Here is a 12,366-nt window from a genome sequence, read left to right on the forward strand (position 1 = left end):
CAAGGAGTAACATCTTTTTGCAGCTGCAGGACTGGAATTGAAAGTATTAACACACTCAATAGCAACTGTATATGGAAAGTGGGGGTTGATGCACATGGGAGAGCAACATTAGCATCTGCTCCGTGCAGCATGCAAAGGGGAAAATCGTTTATGTGCTTTTTTTTCTTTATAAGCATATTTAACTGAGTGGCTAATTTCATTAACAATAGGAACCTGAAATAATATAAACTAAGCATGGGCTAGTTGTAACGAGGAAAGATTCTGTTTCTATGACAACTGGTGTAGCACACTCATAATCACAGTAAGAGGTCTAACAGGGATGTAAGTGCTGATGATAAAACAAGTCAGCTCCACTCCATTTTGGAGCCTTTCCCAAGCCACTCTTGCTAACCATACTGATGTCGTGATTACAGCAAATAAGACTGATAGGTCCTATAGGAGCCACTGCGTTGAGATGCATTTACCATGCTACCACTGCAGATGCAGTGAGATAACCTGCTTTAAAATCCACATTATGGTACTAACTTTAAATTGACATGTTCCATAATGCATTAGCTTTGGGTGGGTATTGCTTGGAGTCTATTTATGTCAGCTAAAATTTGGACCTATTTGCACATATCACCGGTTTTACTAAGTCACAGGCTGCATTTATATATAGCAGAGTTATGCCTTCCAAGTGAATATTATAAAGAATAACTAGAGAGTCTGGTGGAGTATAACACAAATGATGTTCAGATTTATCCCCAAAGTCTTCAGGTTTCCTGAGCTCAGCTGCTTCTAGGGATCTCAGTGCAGGATTTCCTTCCGTCCTTGTCTCAGTTTCTAGTCCTTTGGAGTGGACTGTCGCTCCACCACACCTTTTATTTTTCTGGCTGGAGCTAAAACCCACCTGGTTGGCTGGACAAGCGAGCCAGCACAAATGATTGCCGAGGTTGAACCCAAAGGGTGGTAGTTGATGGAACCGAATCAACGTGGCACTTGGTGACCAGTGGCGTTCCCCAAGGCTCCATTCTCAGACCTGTACTCTTTAATGTCTTCATACGCGATCTGGGCACTGGTGTCAGAAGCAGACAGGCTAAATTCAATGACGACACCAAACTTTGGGGAAGAGTGTCCACACTTGAGGATAGGCTGGTGATCCAGGCTGACCTCGGTAGGCTTGCAAGATGGATGGATGATAACCTGATGGCATTCAATACCAAGAAATGCGAGGTGCTACACCTCCGAGGTAGGGGGAAGCCACATCACACTTACAAGCTCAGCAATGCTACACTCACTAGCACCATGACCGAAAGAGACTTGACCACAGGTGAACATAAGCCACCAGTGTGATACTGCAGCTGGCAAAGCAAACAAAACTCCGGCTTGCATCTACTGATGCATCTCGAGCAAAACCCAGGATGTCATCCTCCCTCTGACCTTGGCCTTGGTGAGGCCGCAGCTGGAGTACTGCATCCAGTTCTGGGCTCCACAATTTAAGAAGGACGTGGAGAAGCTTGAAAGAGTCCAGAGGAGAGCCACATGTATGCTCAGAGGGCAGGAGAACAGGCCTTATGAGGAGAGGCTGAGAGCTGTGGGACTCTTCAGCCTGGAAAAGCGCAGGCTCAGGGGGGACCTGGTGGCAGCCTATAAGTACATCGGGGTGCTCATCAGGATCTGGGGGAAGGCCTGTTCACCAGAGCACCCCAAGGGATGACAAAGTCCAATGGTCACAAACTCCCGCGAGACCGTTTTAAGCTGGACATAAGGAAAAACTTCTTTAGCGTCCGAGCCCCCGAGGCCTGGAGCAGACTCCCCCCAGAGGTGGTGCAAGCACCTACTCTGGACACTTTCAAGAAACTTTTGGACATCTATCTTGCTGGGATCCTTTCACCTTAGCTGACTTCCTGCCCCTGGGGCGGGGGGCTGAACCCAATCATTTTACGAGGTCCCTTCCAGCCCCAACGTCTATGAATCTATGAAGAGTGGGGTCACTCACAGCGTTTAAATCACAGAGCAAGTCCATGGTGGAACTTTGCATCTCCACATGGAAACCCAGCACCTGAGTCTCTCCGATGTAAGGCACAGAAAACTAGTGAAAATACTGTAGAGTATTTTGATGCAAAGGAAAAATTGGTCAAAATTCAGGGTAAAACAACATTTAGAGGGCACAAGAACTTCCAAAGTGCGGTGTCTCGTGTCTAACAGTTTCCATAGAGAGGTGTCTGTAGTTTTGCACCTGATGCACTGGTTTTCCCTTTTCCAAAATAACTGCCGGCTGGAAAAGAGAATCTTTTCCGTTTGCTGGGAACTGCATTTCCATCAACTGTCTAGTAACACAGACACTTACACTTATAACAAGACTGGATACAACACTTACACAAATGCCCTGAAAGGGCAGCAAGCTACCCTAGCGTAAATCTTTTCCATCACCGGCCATGTCTTCCCAGAACAGAGCTGTCTCCTTAGTATTTTACCAGAGCGTGTGCACGCTGGTCTAGCAAGCCCTCACTGTCAGTGGTTGTCTCAGCAAAAGATGTGCTATGCTGTGGGCAGGCATCCAAGTGCTCCCATGCCACCATCTGTTGTACTGCTGGGCACCTCATTTTTCTGCGTTGGCAGAACAGCAGCTACAGCACCAGCAAAAAAAAAAAAAAGGGGGGATACAGAGAGTGATAAAACCAATTCACCAGGTACTGAAGGCAGCCACTGGCCAAATGTGCATGGAGGAGCGGGGCTCCTGGGCCCATGAAACAGTCACTGAGTGGTAGGAGTGCTAACCAGGAGCAATCAGAGGGGTTGCAGGACTTTTGGATGTGGAAGGCATCCTTCCTGGAGTTGCATGCTAAGCTAAAACCCAGCCCTGGAGCAGAGCTGAACCACAGCGTAAGCTGTGTTGCCAGTAGAAAAAGTGATCGATGCGCCCTCTGGAAGCTGGCAGCCCTGGATCGCCCTCAGGTATGCCGTGTCAGAAAGCATGCCCTACCACACAAAATCACGACTCGGAGCAATCAGCAGGAAGAAACGGAGGGTCTGGAACCAACAGCTTCCTCAACTGGCCATAGGTACTTGGCGGATGCTAGTACTGCCACCGTCTTTGCCTCTGAGTATGTAGCCAGGAAGAAGACTTTCCCTAGTTCTGCAAGTGGGGCCAAATCAGTGACATGAACATAGGGTGGTTGTGAACACAGGGTATGATGTTCATTCCTTTAGAAACACAGGAGATTTTAACAAGCTTCAGGTTCCCTGGACGGTCCTCTTCATTTTCATGATTGTTACAAGCCCAGCTGTCATTTGTGAAGACCCAGTGTACCCTTTGATTCACTGGCTTATCATGAACCCCTAGCCCCTAGGGTTTCTGGACTGTTGTAAGAAATGACTGAATTGTCTAAGAAGTCGGCTGCTGAATGGCTGTTGGGAAACTGGAAGGGATAGTGATTCGGCTGAGGCAGATAGTCCTACCACTATTGCTCCATGTTGTGTTTTATTTCAACACTGCTTGGGCATCAAAGACAAGGAGGGCATGACTGGCAAGGGGAGGGCAGAAGGGGAAACACTGCTAATTCTGCATGGCCAGATGCAAGGGTTATTGCTAACGTTGGAGAGCCATTCTTGCCCTTCGCTTGGCACTGCTGCATCTCCCAGCTCTGGTAGATCCCTTGCAAATTCCTTTTCCTGTAAGAACTGCACAATTCATCCCTCATCCCAAGGGCAAAGGAAGCGCAGGGTTTTTCCTGGACCAAGCCGCATCACAAGGTTTAGCTTTAACCTCACGGAGCCAGACCTTTGTGCCTGAGTTTCTAAAGAGGGGGCAGCTCCCATTCACAGGTGCTCCTGGGCAGTGGAGTTCAAAATTGTGACTAGAGCGATCACCATCATGAAGCCTGGTGGGTTGTTGCTGGAGGACTGTTTGTACCGATAATACAGCACTGTCTTGGGTAAGGTACTGGCAGAACAGATTTAGCACAAGACATCACTATTTGGGAAGGCACAGACTCGAGGTTTTATCAGCAGTGCTCAGACCTAAGGATGTAGACGCACGCAAAGATGTGCCGACATCCAACAAGTTTTAATATAGACTGAGCCGCTACTTCCTTAATGACTCTACCCTACCATGCTGAGGCTTTTAACCTCTCCCTTTGCCAAAAAAACTTTCAGCCCCAAATGCTATTTCTTTTGTTTCTTTGCTGTAAACTAAGCCACTGCTGTTAAAGTGTATTTAACCTTTCACGAAGGCACCGCTGTGATAAGGGAACAGATCTGACACCAGCAAAAAACACTAACTACAATATTGTAGGAGGCATTGTTTTAAGAGCTGTCAGCGTGTCTCCTACAGGGCACTGCAAGAAACAGAGAGGCAGGAATATTCTTAGGCTGCTAGGGGTATTATTTTAAGGCATTCCCCCTTATTTTGTCTATTATGGTATTAAGCATTGGACAATGGTGAAGATGCTGTCAGAAGATTTTCGTTCCCATCTGCGGGCACATTAGAGAACAAGGTATGGAGTTGCTTTTTGATGTTATGCTTATGCAGAAGGTCATGTCTAGGAACTTGGAGAATGTTTCCTACAAAAAGTGTCTGATGAGACTATAGATACCTGGAGGAAGCAAAAAGCCTGAAAACAGCACTGTTTTAGCTGTTTCTGGAAAGCAGAACAGTAACAGCCGCACCATTAGCTCCAATGGGCCAAGACTTCCAAATGGTCCAGCAGCATCTGGCTATGGTCAGAGGCAGAACAGAAGAATTTATGAAAAATCCTAGAAGCACTCCAAAAGCATTTCCAGTCCACAAAAAAGATGCCAAAGTTATCTTGTCAACAAATGTAATAAAACATCTAGAGTAATGATAGATCAGTCGATCACCAAACTGCGCACAACAGTTGACTCGAGCAATTATTATATCTTGAAAGAGGGATCAACTCTCAGTAGATTATTAACAGGAATGAAAGATATGAGAGACATAATTCACTGGGAGAGCTTGCACTAACTCTACCAAGAACTGTAGACTTGCAAAGTGAGTGAACAAACTTGCTTTTAGATTTGGAAAGCACATGGATTTAGTTCACCAGGTAGCACAAGAAAAATGTGAAAATACAAGGAAGAATGGGCAAACTCATTTGAGAAAACAAAAATGCACAAAGCAGAGGAGACAAATTAAATGCAGTGGAAAACCCATGGGTATGCTGGAGAAAAATATGGAAGTGAGAAACGTTCTACATCTGCTGCTGTTTGCAATGACTGCAGCAAGAAAAGTCACTTTGCAAAAGCAAAAGTGCAGTATACTGAGGAATGAGACTGGATAAGATTGTACGTGTAACATATAACGCGTGTACGTGACATGAATGACATTAGCAGTGAAAAAATAAATGGTTTGTAAGGTTCAGACTTGCAGCACGTGTACAGACTTGGCAGCAACATGTCAGTCAAGAGGAAAATGAATGGCAAATAAACCACAGTTCATTAATAAATGTGCTAAGCCAAGGGTTTGCAACCTTTTTTAAGGAGTGTACCCCTTCTATGTACTAGGCCTGTGCAAAGTGGCTAGTATTTGCTTCGGATTTGGCCGATTTGGGGGACAGTGATTTGATTTGGTGATTTGAACCGCTGTCCCGATTCGAGTTGGTTGAGTCAGCCAGGCCAGGCCCATCCCCTGCCCTCTCCCAGCCTGGCAATGGCTGCCCCAGCTCCCGGCACTTGTAAAAAAAAGCCCTGGATCACTGGGTGCTGCCGGGCAGGGGCCAATCCCTGCTGCCCCCACTGCTCCACGCTGCATGGGGGTCTCTGCATGAGCCCCCATCCCCCCCTTTCTCCCCCAGCCCCCCCAAACGTGCCCCACATAGGCCAGCTCCGGCCCTATAAGAAAAAAAAATTAAAAAACCCCGGGACTCACCACTTCTGCCAGTGGGGGGGCCAATCCCCACTGCCCCACATTGCCCCATGCCATGTGGGGGGCTCTGCATGAGCCCCCGAAACCCGAGGCTGCTACAGGAGTGATGAGTCCCCGGGGCTTTTCTCAGGGTTTTTTTTCTTAAAAGGCTGGAGCTGGCCCAGGTGGGGCACGCATGATGGGGGCTGGGGGAGTGGGAGGTGGGGTGGGGGGCTCGTGCAGAGCCCCCCATGCAGTGTGGGGCAGTGGGGGGAAGCACAGATCATCCCCTGGCCCGGCACCACCCGATGAGCACCAGGGCTTTTCTTTAAAGTACCGAGCTGGGGCGGGGAGAGGAGGGGGCAGCCATGGGGGGGCTGGCAGTAGTCCCCCCATGGTCCCCTGCCCCGCCCCTAGTACTTACCAGCACAGAGTCCAGCTCCAGCTCCCTGCTGCAGCCACCGGGGACTGCCCGAATCATCGAAGCTCTCCGAATCTTTTCCAAAAATTCGGAGAGCTTTGAATCAATTCAGACCTTTAAATTGGTCCCCTGATTCGATTCGGATTCAGAAATTCGGCCACCGAAACGGGCCAAATCTCCTCCGAATCGAATCACCACCTGAAGCTTCACACAGCCCTACTGCGTACACTTCTGGAGGAGAGGGGAAAAACGGGGGGTGGCGGCGGCTGGACATGGAGTGGGGAGGGGCTTGCATGCGGCAGCAGCATGGGGTGGTGGATGGTGGTGGCGGCCACGTGTGAGCTTCCCCCTCACATCCGGCTCATCGAACAGCTACCCTCACTCCCCCTGCCCCTCCACCCCCCCAGCCCTGCTCCTGGGAGGTGGCGGCACGGGGTGGTGGGTGGCAGCACTCCATCCCCGCCCGCCCACGCATACCCCCTAGCCCCTTTCCAAGTACCCCCAGTTGATAACCCCTGTGCTAAGCTACAAAGACTCCCTCAGCATTACCAAGAGAAGAAGCTGCAGCCAAACAAAGTTAAATGAAGCTTTAGGACGATGCCATTGTAATACTATTAGCACTCTGCACATTAAAAGCAAAAGGCCAAAAGTAATGTATACAGGTTCAAACTTCAGGTAGTATAAATAAGCTGCTTTCAACCAAAGCAAGTGACTGCCTAAAGATGATGGTGACCCTAAACCCACTACAAATGAATCTCGCAACCAACACACACAAAAACTGAACATGCTGAAAGAAACCTAACCCAAGCAGACAAGGCCATGTTAAAAGAATAGTAAGAAGTTCCTGAGGGACTAGGATGTCTTCCAGGCATATTCTGCATGGAAATGAATAGCAGGAACAATAAAGCACATGGAAAAAAGAATGCTTTGTTGCTAACCTCCACAAGCCCACAGGTTAGCTATGCAGCACGACAGCATAGCTGTCTAGTGGAAGCAGTAGGCAAGTTGGATATTTTCATAGATTGAAGCAATTGAAACAAAGCACCACTAAGAGTGAAAGTCTAAACACTTGCAATTGTAAAGATCCCACGTGACTGAGCAAAAGCAAAAAAAATATCCTCCATTATGGACGCAAAAGAAGCGTTAGCCAACGAGCCTGGATAAGGAAAGCAGCTACCATATTGACCATATTCTGATTGCCAGCAGGCAGATACGGAGGGCCAGCCATAGGGCTTAAGCCAGGAGGGAAAGAATAGCAACACTACCGGCAAGAGGTACTAGCGGGCCCAGTAAGGATCAGTGTGTCAGCTGGTATCATTCTGGCGTACAAATGAAGACCCAGCACAGGAACATCATGGGCACAGCCTCTTATTTACTAGAAAAAACGAAGGAAGTAAATCATTTCCTAATAAGGCAACTAATTTGCAAGATCCCGTAGTTTAAATACGGTAGGAACAGGAATGAAATCACAGAATCAAGGGGAATGAGACAATCAGGCAGAGGGAAGTGAAGCAAGGTTAGTTAAACCTCTGTGTAGCATGCACGGCGCTCTCCTATTTGTCAGCGACCGCACCTTTCATAAACTCCTTGTCAAAGAAATGGGCTTTCCTTTCCCAGGGCCTGGGTCATTTGCAGGGGTCTTATCTCATAGTTAGGGGTCAGTATCTTATAGTTATGACTTGTATTTATTCCTAGTATCATTAAAGGAAATGATGCTCCTCCCCCATGTCATTTTTAAGGAGGTCTAGCCTTTGTAAGAAATGCTCTCTCTTCATTTATCAGCAACAGTGCCAGCAATGCTAACATTCCAGTTTCAATTGAATTTGGCCCTTGGAGTCCAAAAGATGTAGGCTCCCAAGTAACTATGCTACTCTGAAGCCATTTCAGTCTTTAGAAAACTATATCCTTTGTGGACATTGGACACTGATACACAGAGGACACCGAAAAGACCACAGACCCTATATACGCTCACAGCAGTGAATGATCAAAGTTATTTAGAGGGTCAGGGACCCTCTCTACTGGGTTCATCTTCAAAAGGCAGCATTAATTACAGAGGTTGAGATCTGCAGTCCTGGACATTTTACCTGAGTTAGGACTGCAGGAATGGGCCCTCAAGGATTAGCTGAAATGACAGCAAAGCAAAGAGGGGAAACAAAAATAAGACCAAACCAAAAATGATTGTCAAATCGTGGAAAGGGATGAAGTTCCCTCAGACCCACCCTGTAAGTGCAGCTGAATGATACGCTGAAAAACAACCGCGTGGCATGTAAGGTCATCCTGTTAGGTAACTTAAGACACAAAACACGCACCAGATCAGGGTCTGGCCAGAGGCCCGCTGCAGTTCTCCTGCCTTCACGACAAAATTTGGCCCTCTGAATTCAAGGGAATTTTTAACACCTATAATCCATCAGTGTTCAATTCTGGAAATAAATTCTTTGCAACTCCCCCGCCCACTTCTGCCCCTCTTCTCTCTCCCTCTTGCTTTGCTCCTACTTAAATACAGCTCCAGCTTCAACTCCAACTCCAGCCAAAATGGATTTCCGAAGGGTGTGGTTGCATTTTGAGTGCTACATTTGTCTTTCATGGAATAGGTCTTCTGCTAGTATAAGTCACTGTAGCTTGAGGAACATCAGAGGAACAGCATCCACTTATGTGATCAGAGATTCTGGGCCTAGTTTTGGAAGATTTTTTTCCCATCGTGTTCAATGGAAGCCACTGACGTGCTGGGGAGGAGAGTCCTCCTGCAACTGCAGAGCGGTCTGTGAGCACTACGGAGGAATGTCTGACAAACTCCTACCACGTCTTCAGAAAATTCAGGCAAATATATCCCCATTTGAAGGTGATAAATGAGGCCATTAAGGCAGAAAACCTGGTTTCCAAATCCCTTTAGGAACAGTTTGGTGTTGCTTTATTAACTACTTCCGCAATACGGCATTCACAGCTTACATTGCTCTTACATGACACAGTCCTCCTATTCCCTCCCACTGCCCCCAACTTTAGTCTTGCAGAATCAGTTTTGAGTTTACAGAAAGCATAAAATAAGCGTTCAGGTCGAACTTGGTAATATTTCAGAAATTGGAGGCGATGAATTCTCAGAATTTGCTGCTTTTATAACATTATATTTCATGGCTTTGTTTAATGGAGAAGATTCCAGGGCTAAGACAGGGGCTGTACTGAAGACCTAAGAGTGTGAGACAAGGACACATCTTTCTCCTCCCTTCCTTGGTACTCACCCTGTATGTGGCTATCCACACAATTATAAAGCAGTCACTGATGTTTCTCTCTCTCTCACTCTTCTCCACCCTCAGATCCTGAAGTTTGCATGCTTGTGATATTCGGTTAAAAAAAAATCACACCAAACAACACCTCTTGGTAGATGTAATCCCGGCAGAAGAAGAAAGCCTACTACATTTACCAGCTCATGGAAAGAAACCTAGTTTTCCTTTTAGCTCAAGCAGCAAAGGGTTTTGAATTTGAGGCTGAAAGTCCCAGGACTCCACAACTGCTAATGAACCAGGGTGGGGCAATCACATTTGGGTTAGAACAAGTGCATTTTGTTGGTGCTTTTTTTTTGGGACAACTCAGTCAACATTGAGGCTCTCCTGAATCTGCTTGGAAGTTTCCTGGTCATTCTCAGTCATTCCAGCATTGGGTTATTTTTAAGGATGGCTGTTTCATTCCTAGGTAATAAAGCATTTTTTTAAAAAACCTTTGGGAAACAATGGCACAGAATATCAGTGAGGACACAATCTGACTTACTGATTCTCAGAAGGCTACAAAAAATGTATGAGCTAAAATACCAGGCTGAAGTGCAGGACCCTAGGATTTGAGGATGAAAGACAAAGGAATATTGGTTGAACAAGGAGGGAGGGTAGCAGTTTGACCTATTGGGTCAATTCAGGGCTTTCAACGGGAAAGGAAGAAAGTGAGGACCTGTGCATAAAGCTAACAGGATGATAATATTCACCCCTTCTTCTTGTATGACGCTAGAAAAAGAATTACAGAGCGATGTTATCAAAATATACATATCTAGAGAAATACAGAAATATCAGTATTTACCAATTTAAGTACAATATAGACAGCACACACACACACAGGAGGCTGTGTAGATGGTTTTCTAACCACACACCCTTTAGCCTCATGCTCTCTGCCACGTATCAAATATAGCCCTGGAACAACTTGGGGAAAAAATGTTTAAAATGTGGCCATCAAGTGGCTTAAGTTTAAAACTGCATCTTCACTATTAAGCCAGGCTTTGGCTGAACCAAATGATTCAAATTCAGGCACACACAATGCATTTATTATTATGACAAACAGAATCAGCATTTTGTGCTCAATATTTTAGAAATGGTGAATTACCTGTGTCATTTCTAGTTCCTCGAGCCAAACTGAAATGTGTCAAGAATATCAACCTCAGCATGAAAATGCCTCAGCATGGAAAGGTAAGCCTATACTGCTGAGTGTAAAAAAACACCAAAAAACTTTTCCCTACTAGGCACTTTGTAAGATAATAGTCCATTATGTACATTTTACACCTTTCTCAAAAGCTTCTAGTATTAGCCTCTTCCAGTGAAAGGATAGTGGATTGCTTGTACCATTGTTCTGATGCCTCCTAGCAATTCCTATGCTTTAAAATTAGTGCATACAGAAGTAGTAGTAACAATATGCAACCTGGAAAATTCCCCATTGTTGGATCCTCTTAACCTATAAATGGCAGCAGGATTAAAGAAAACTTCTTTATTTGTGCTGAACACACTGGCATCCATTCATTTAGGCAGCTGTATTATACCTGTTGAACATCAGAACAGATTAACGATAGCAGGGAACTAAATGTGAGCTCATTAGCAGCAGTGTATATAGAAGCATTACTTGTAGTTCAGAAGATGACACCACTACGAGAAATGCTATGATTATGCTTTAACTGACTGTCCATTTGTTAACAAACCTCAGTATTATAATGTTTCTTAGAATCTCAAAATATTGGTATTCCACAAGCAGAAATGAAGTCCCTTAGTACCCACGAGATGTAGTAGCTGTCTGTTTGCAATTAAGTACCGGAAAAGGAATGGACCTACTCTAAAGTTAGAGATGGGCCTTCGTTTTGAAACTCCCCACATTTTGGGGAACTCTGAATTCAGCTCAGAATCAGGTCCTGCCACTTCTTTCCATCGCTAATCAAGAGCTACATTCCTAGCTGCTCTAATCTGAGTTAGCAGAGATCTCAAGGAAGCTCCCCTGTGCAGGATAGGACCAAGGCCTGACTTTCACCTTGCCTTTCCATTACAGACAAGTGACAGGTAGCTGGCTGTTAGTCTGAATTAAAGCAGAAGGCAAGACGGAGTTGCACCTTATAGGCTAACTCAGAGATGCATAAACTTTTGTAAGTACCTCTGATGAAGTAAGCTGTTGCTTACGAAGGCTTGTGCACCTCCGATTGAGCTAGTCTACAATGTGAAATTCTGCCCTGATGAAGTAAATTGTTGCCTGCAAAATTAGGAGTCTCGGATTTAGTCATTACAGGCAAGTGCTTTGTTGGAGAGTTCTGCTCTTACTGCAGCCTAGTTGTGGCTTTAGCAAAGCTACAGCAGCAGTGACAAAAGTCCAGGATGTGACAGGTCAATGTGGGAAAACCTCCTGTAAGATCCCGTTTATTCAGATCCCAACCTGAAATAGTAAGAGCTTGGCGCCAGATTTATAAAGGTGCCTAAAGTCTTTCAAGGCTCAGGAAGTACAACCATGTGCAGCCACTGGGAGAGCGCTGGCATCCAAAAAGCTAGGCTCAGTGGCTACAGATTGAGATTTACTAAACTGTCTAATGCTCCGATCTTTAAAAGCAGAAAGGTGCCTGACTCCTAGTGAGTGCAAAGGGAGTTAAGCACCCTCTGATCTTTAAGAATATAGGCCTAACTGAATTAGGTGCCTAGCTCTCATTAAATGACAGTAGATAGGGCAGGGCAGGACCTTAGAAACAAACTGAATCAGGAAGCCATGTTTCCATAGGCGACAGCCTACTTCATCAGATGACTAACACAGCTAACTATTACTCTTTTTTTAATTAAGATCTCTTACCTTTTAGGCTCTTTGGTAAATCTATACAACA

The sequence above is a fragment of the Alligator mississippiensis genome, chromosome 8, assembly GCF_030867095.1.
Source record: "Alligator mississippiensis isolate rAllMis1 chromosome 8, rAllMis1, whole genome shotgun sequence".
Classification (NCBI taxonomy): domain Eukaryota; kingdom Metazoa; phylum Chordata; order Crocodylia; family Alligatoridae; genus Alligator; species Alligator mississippiensis.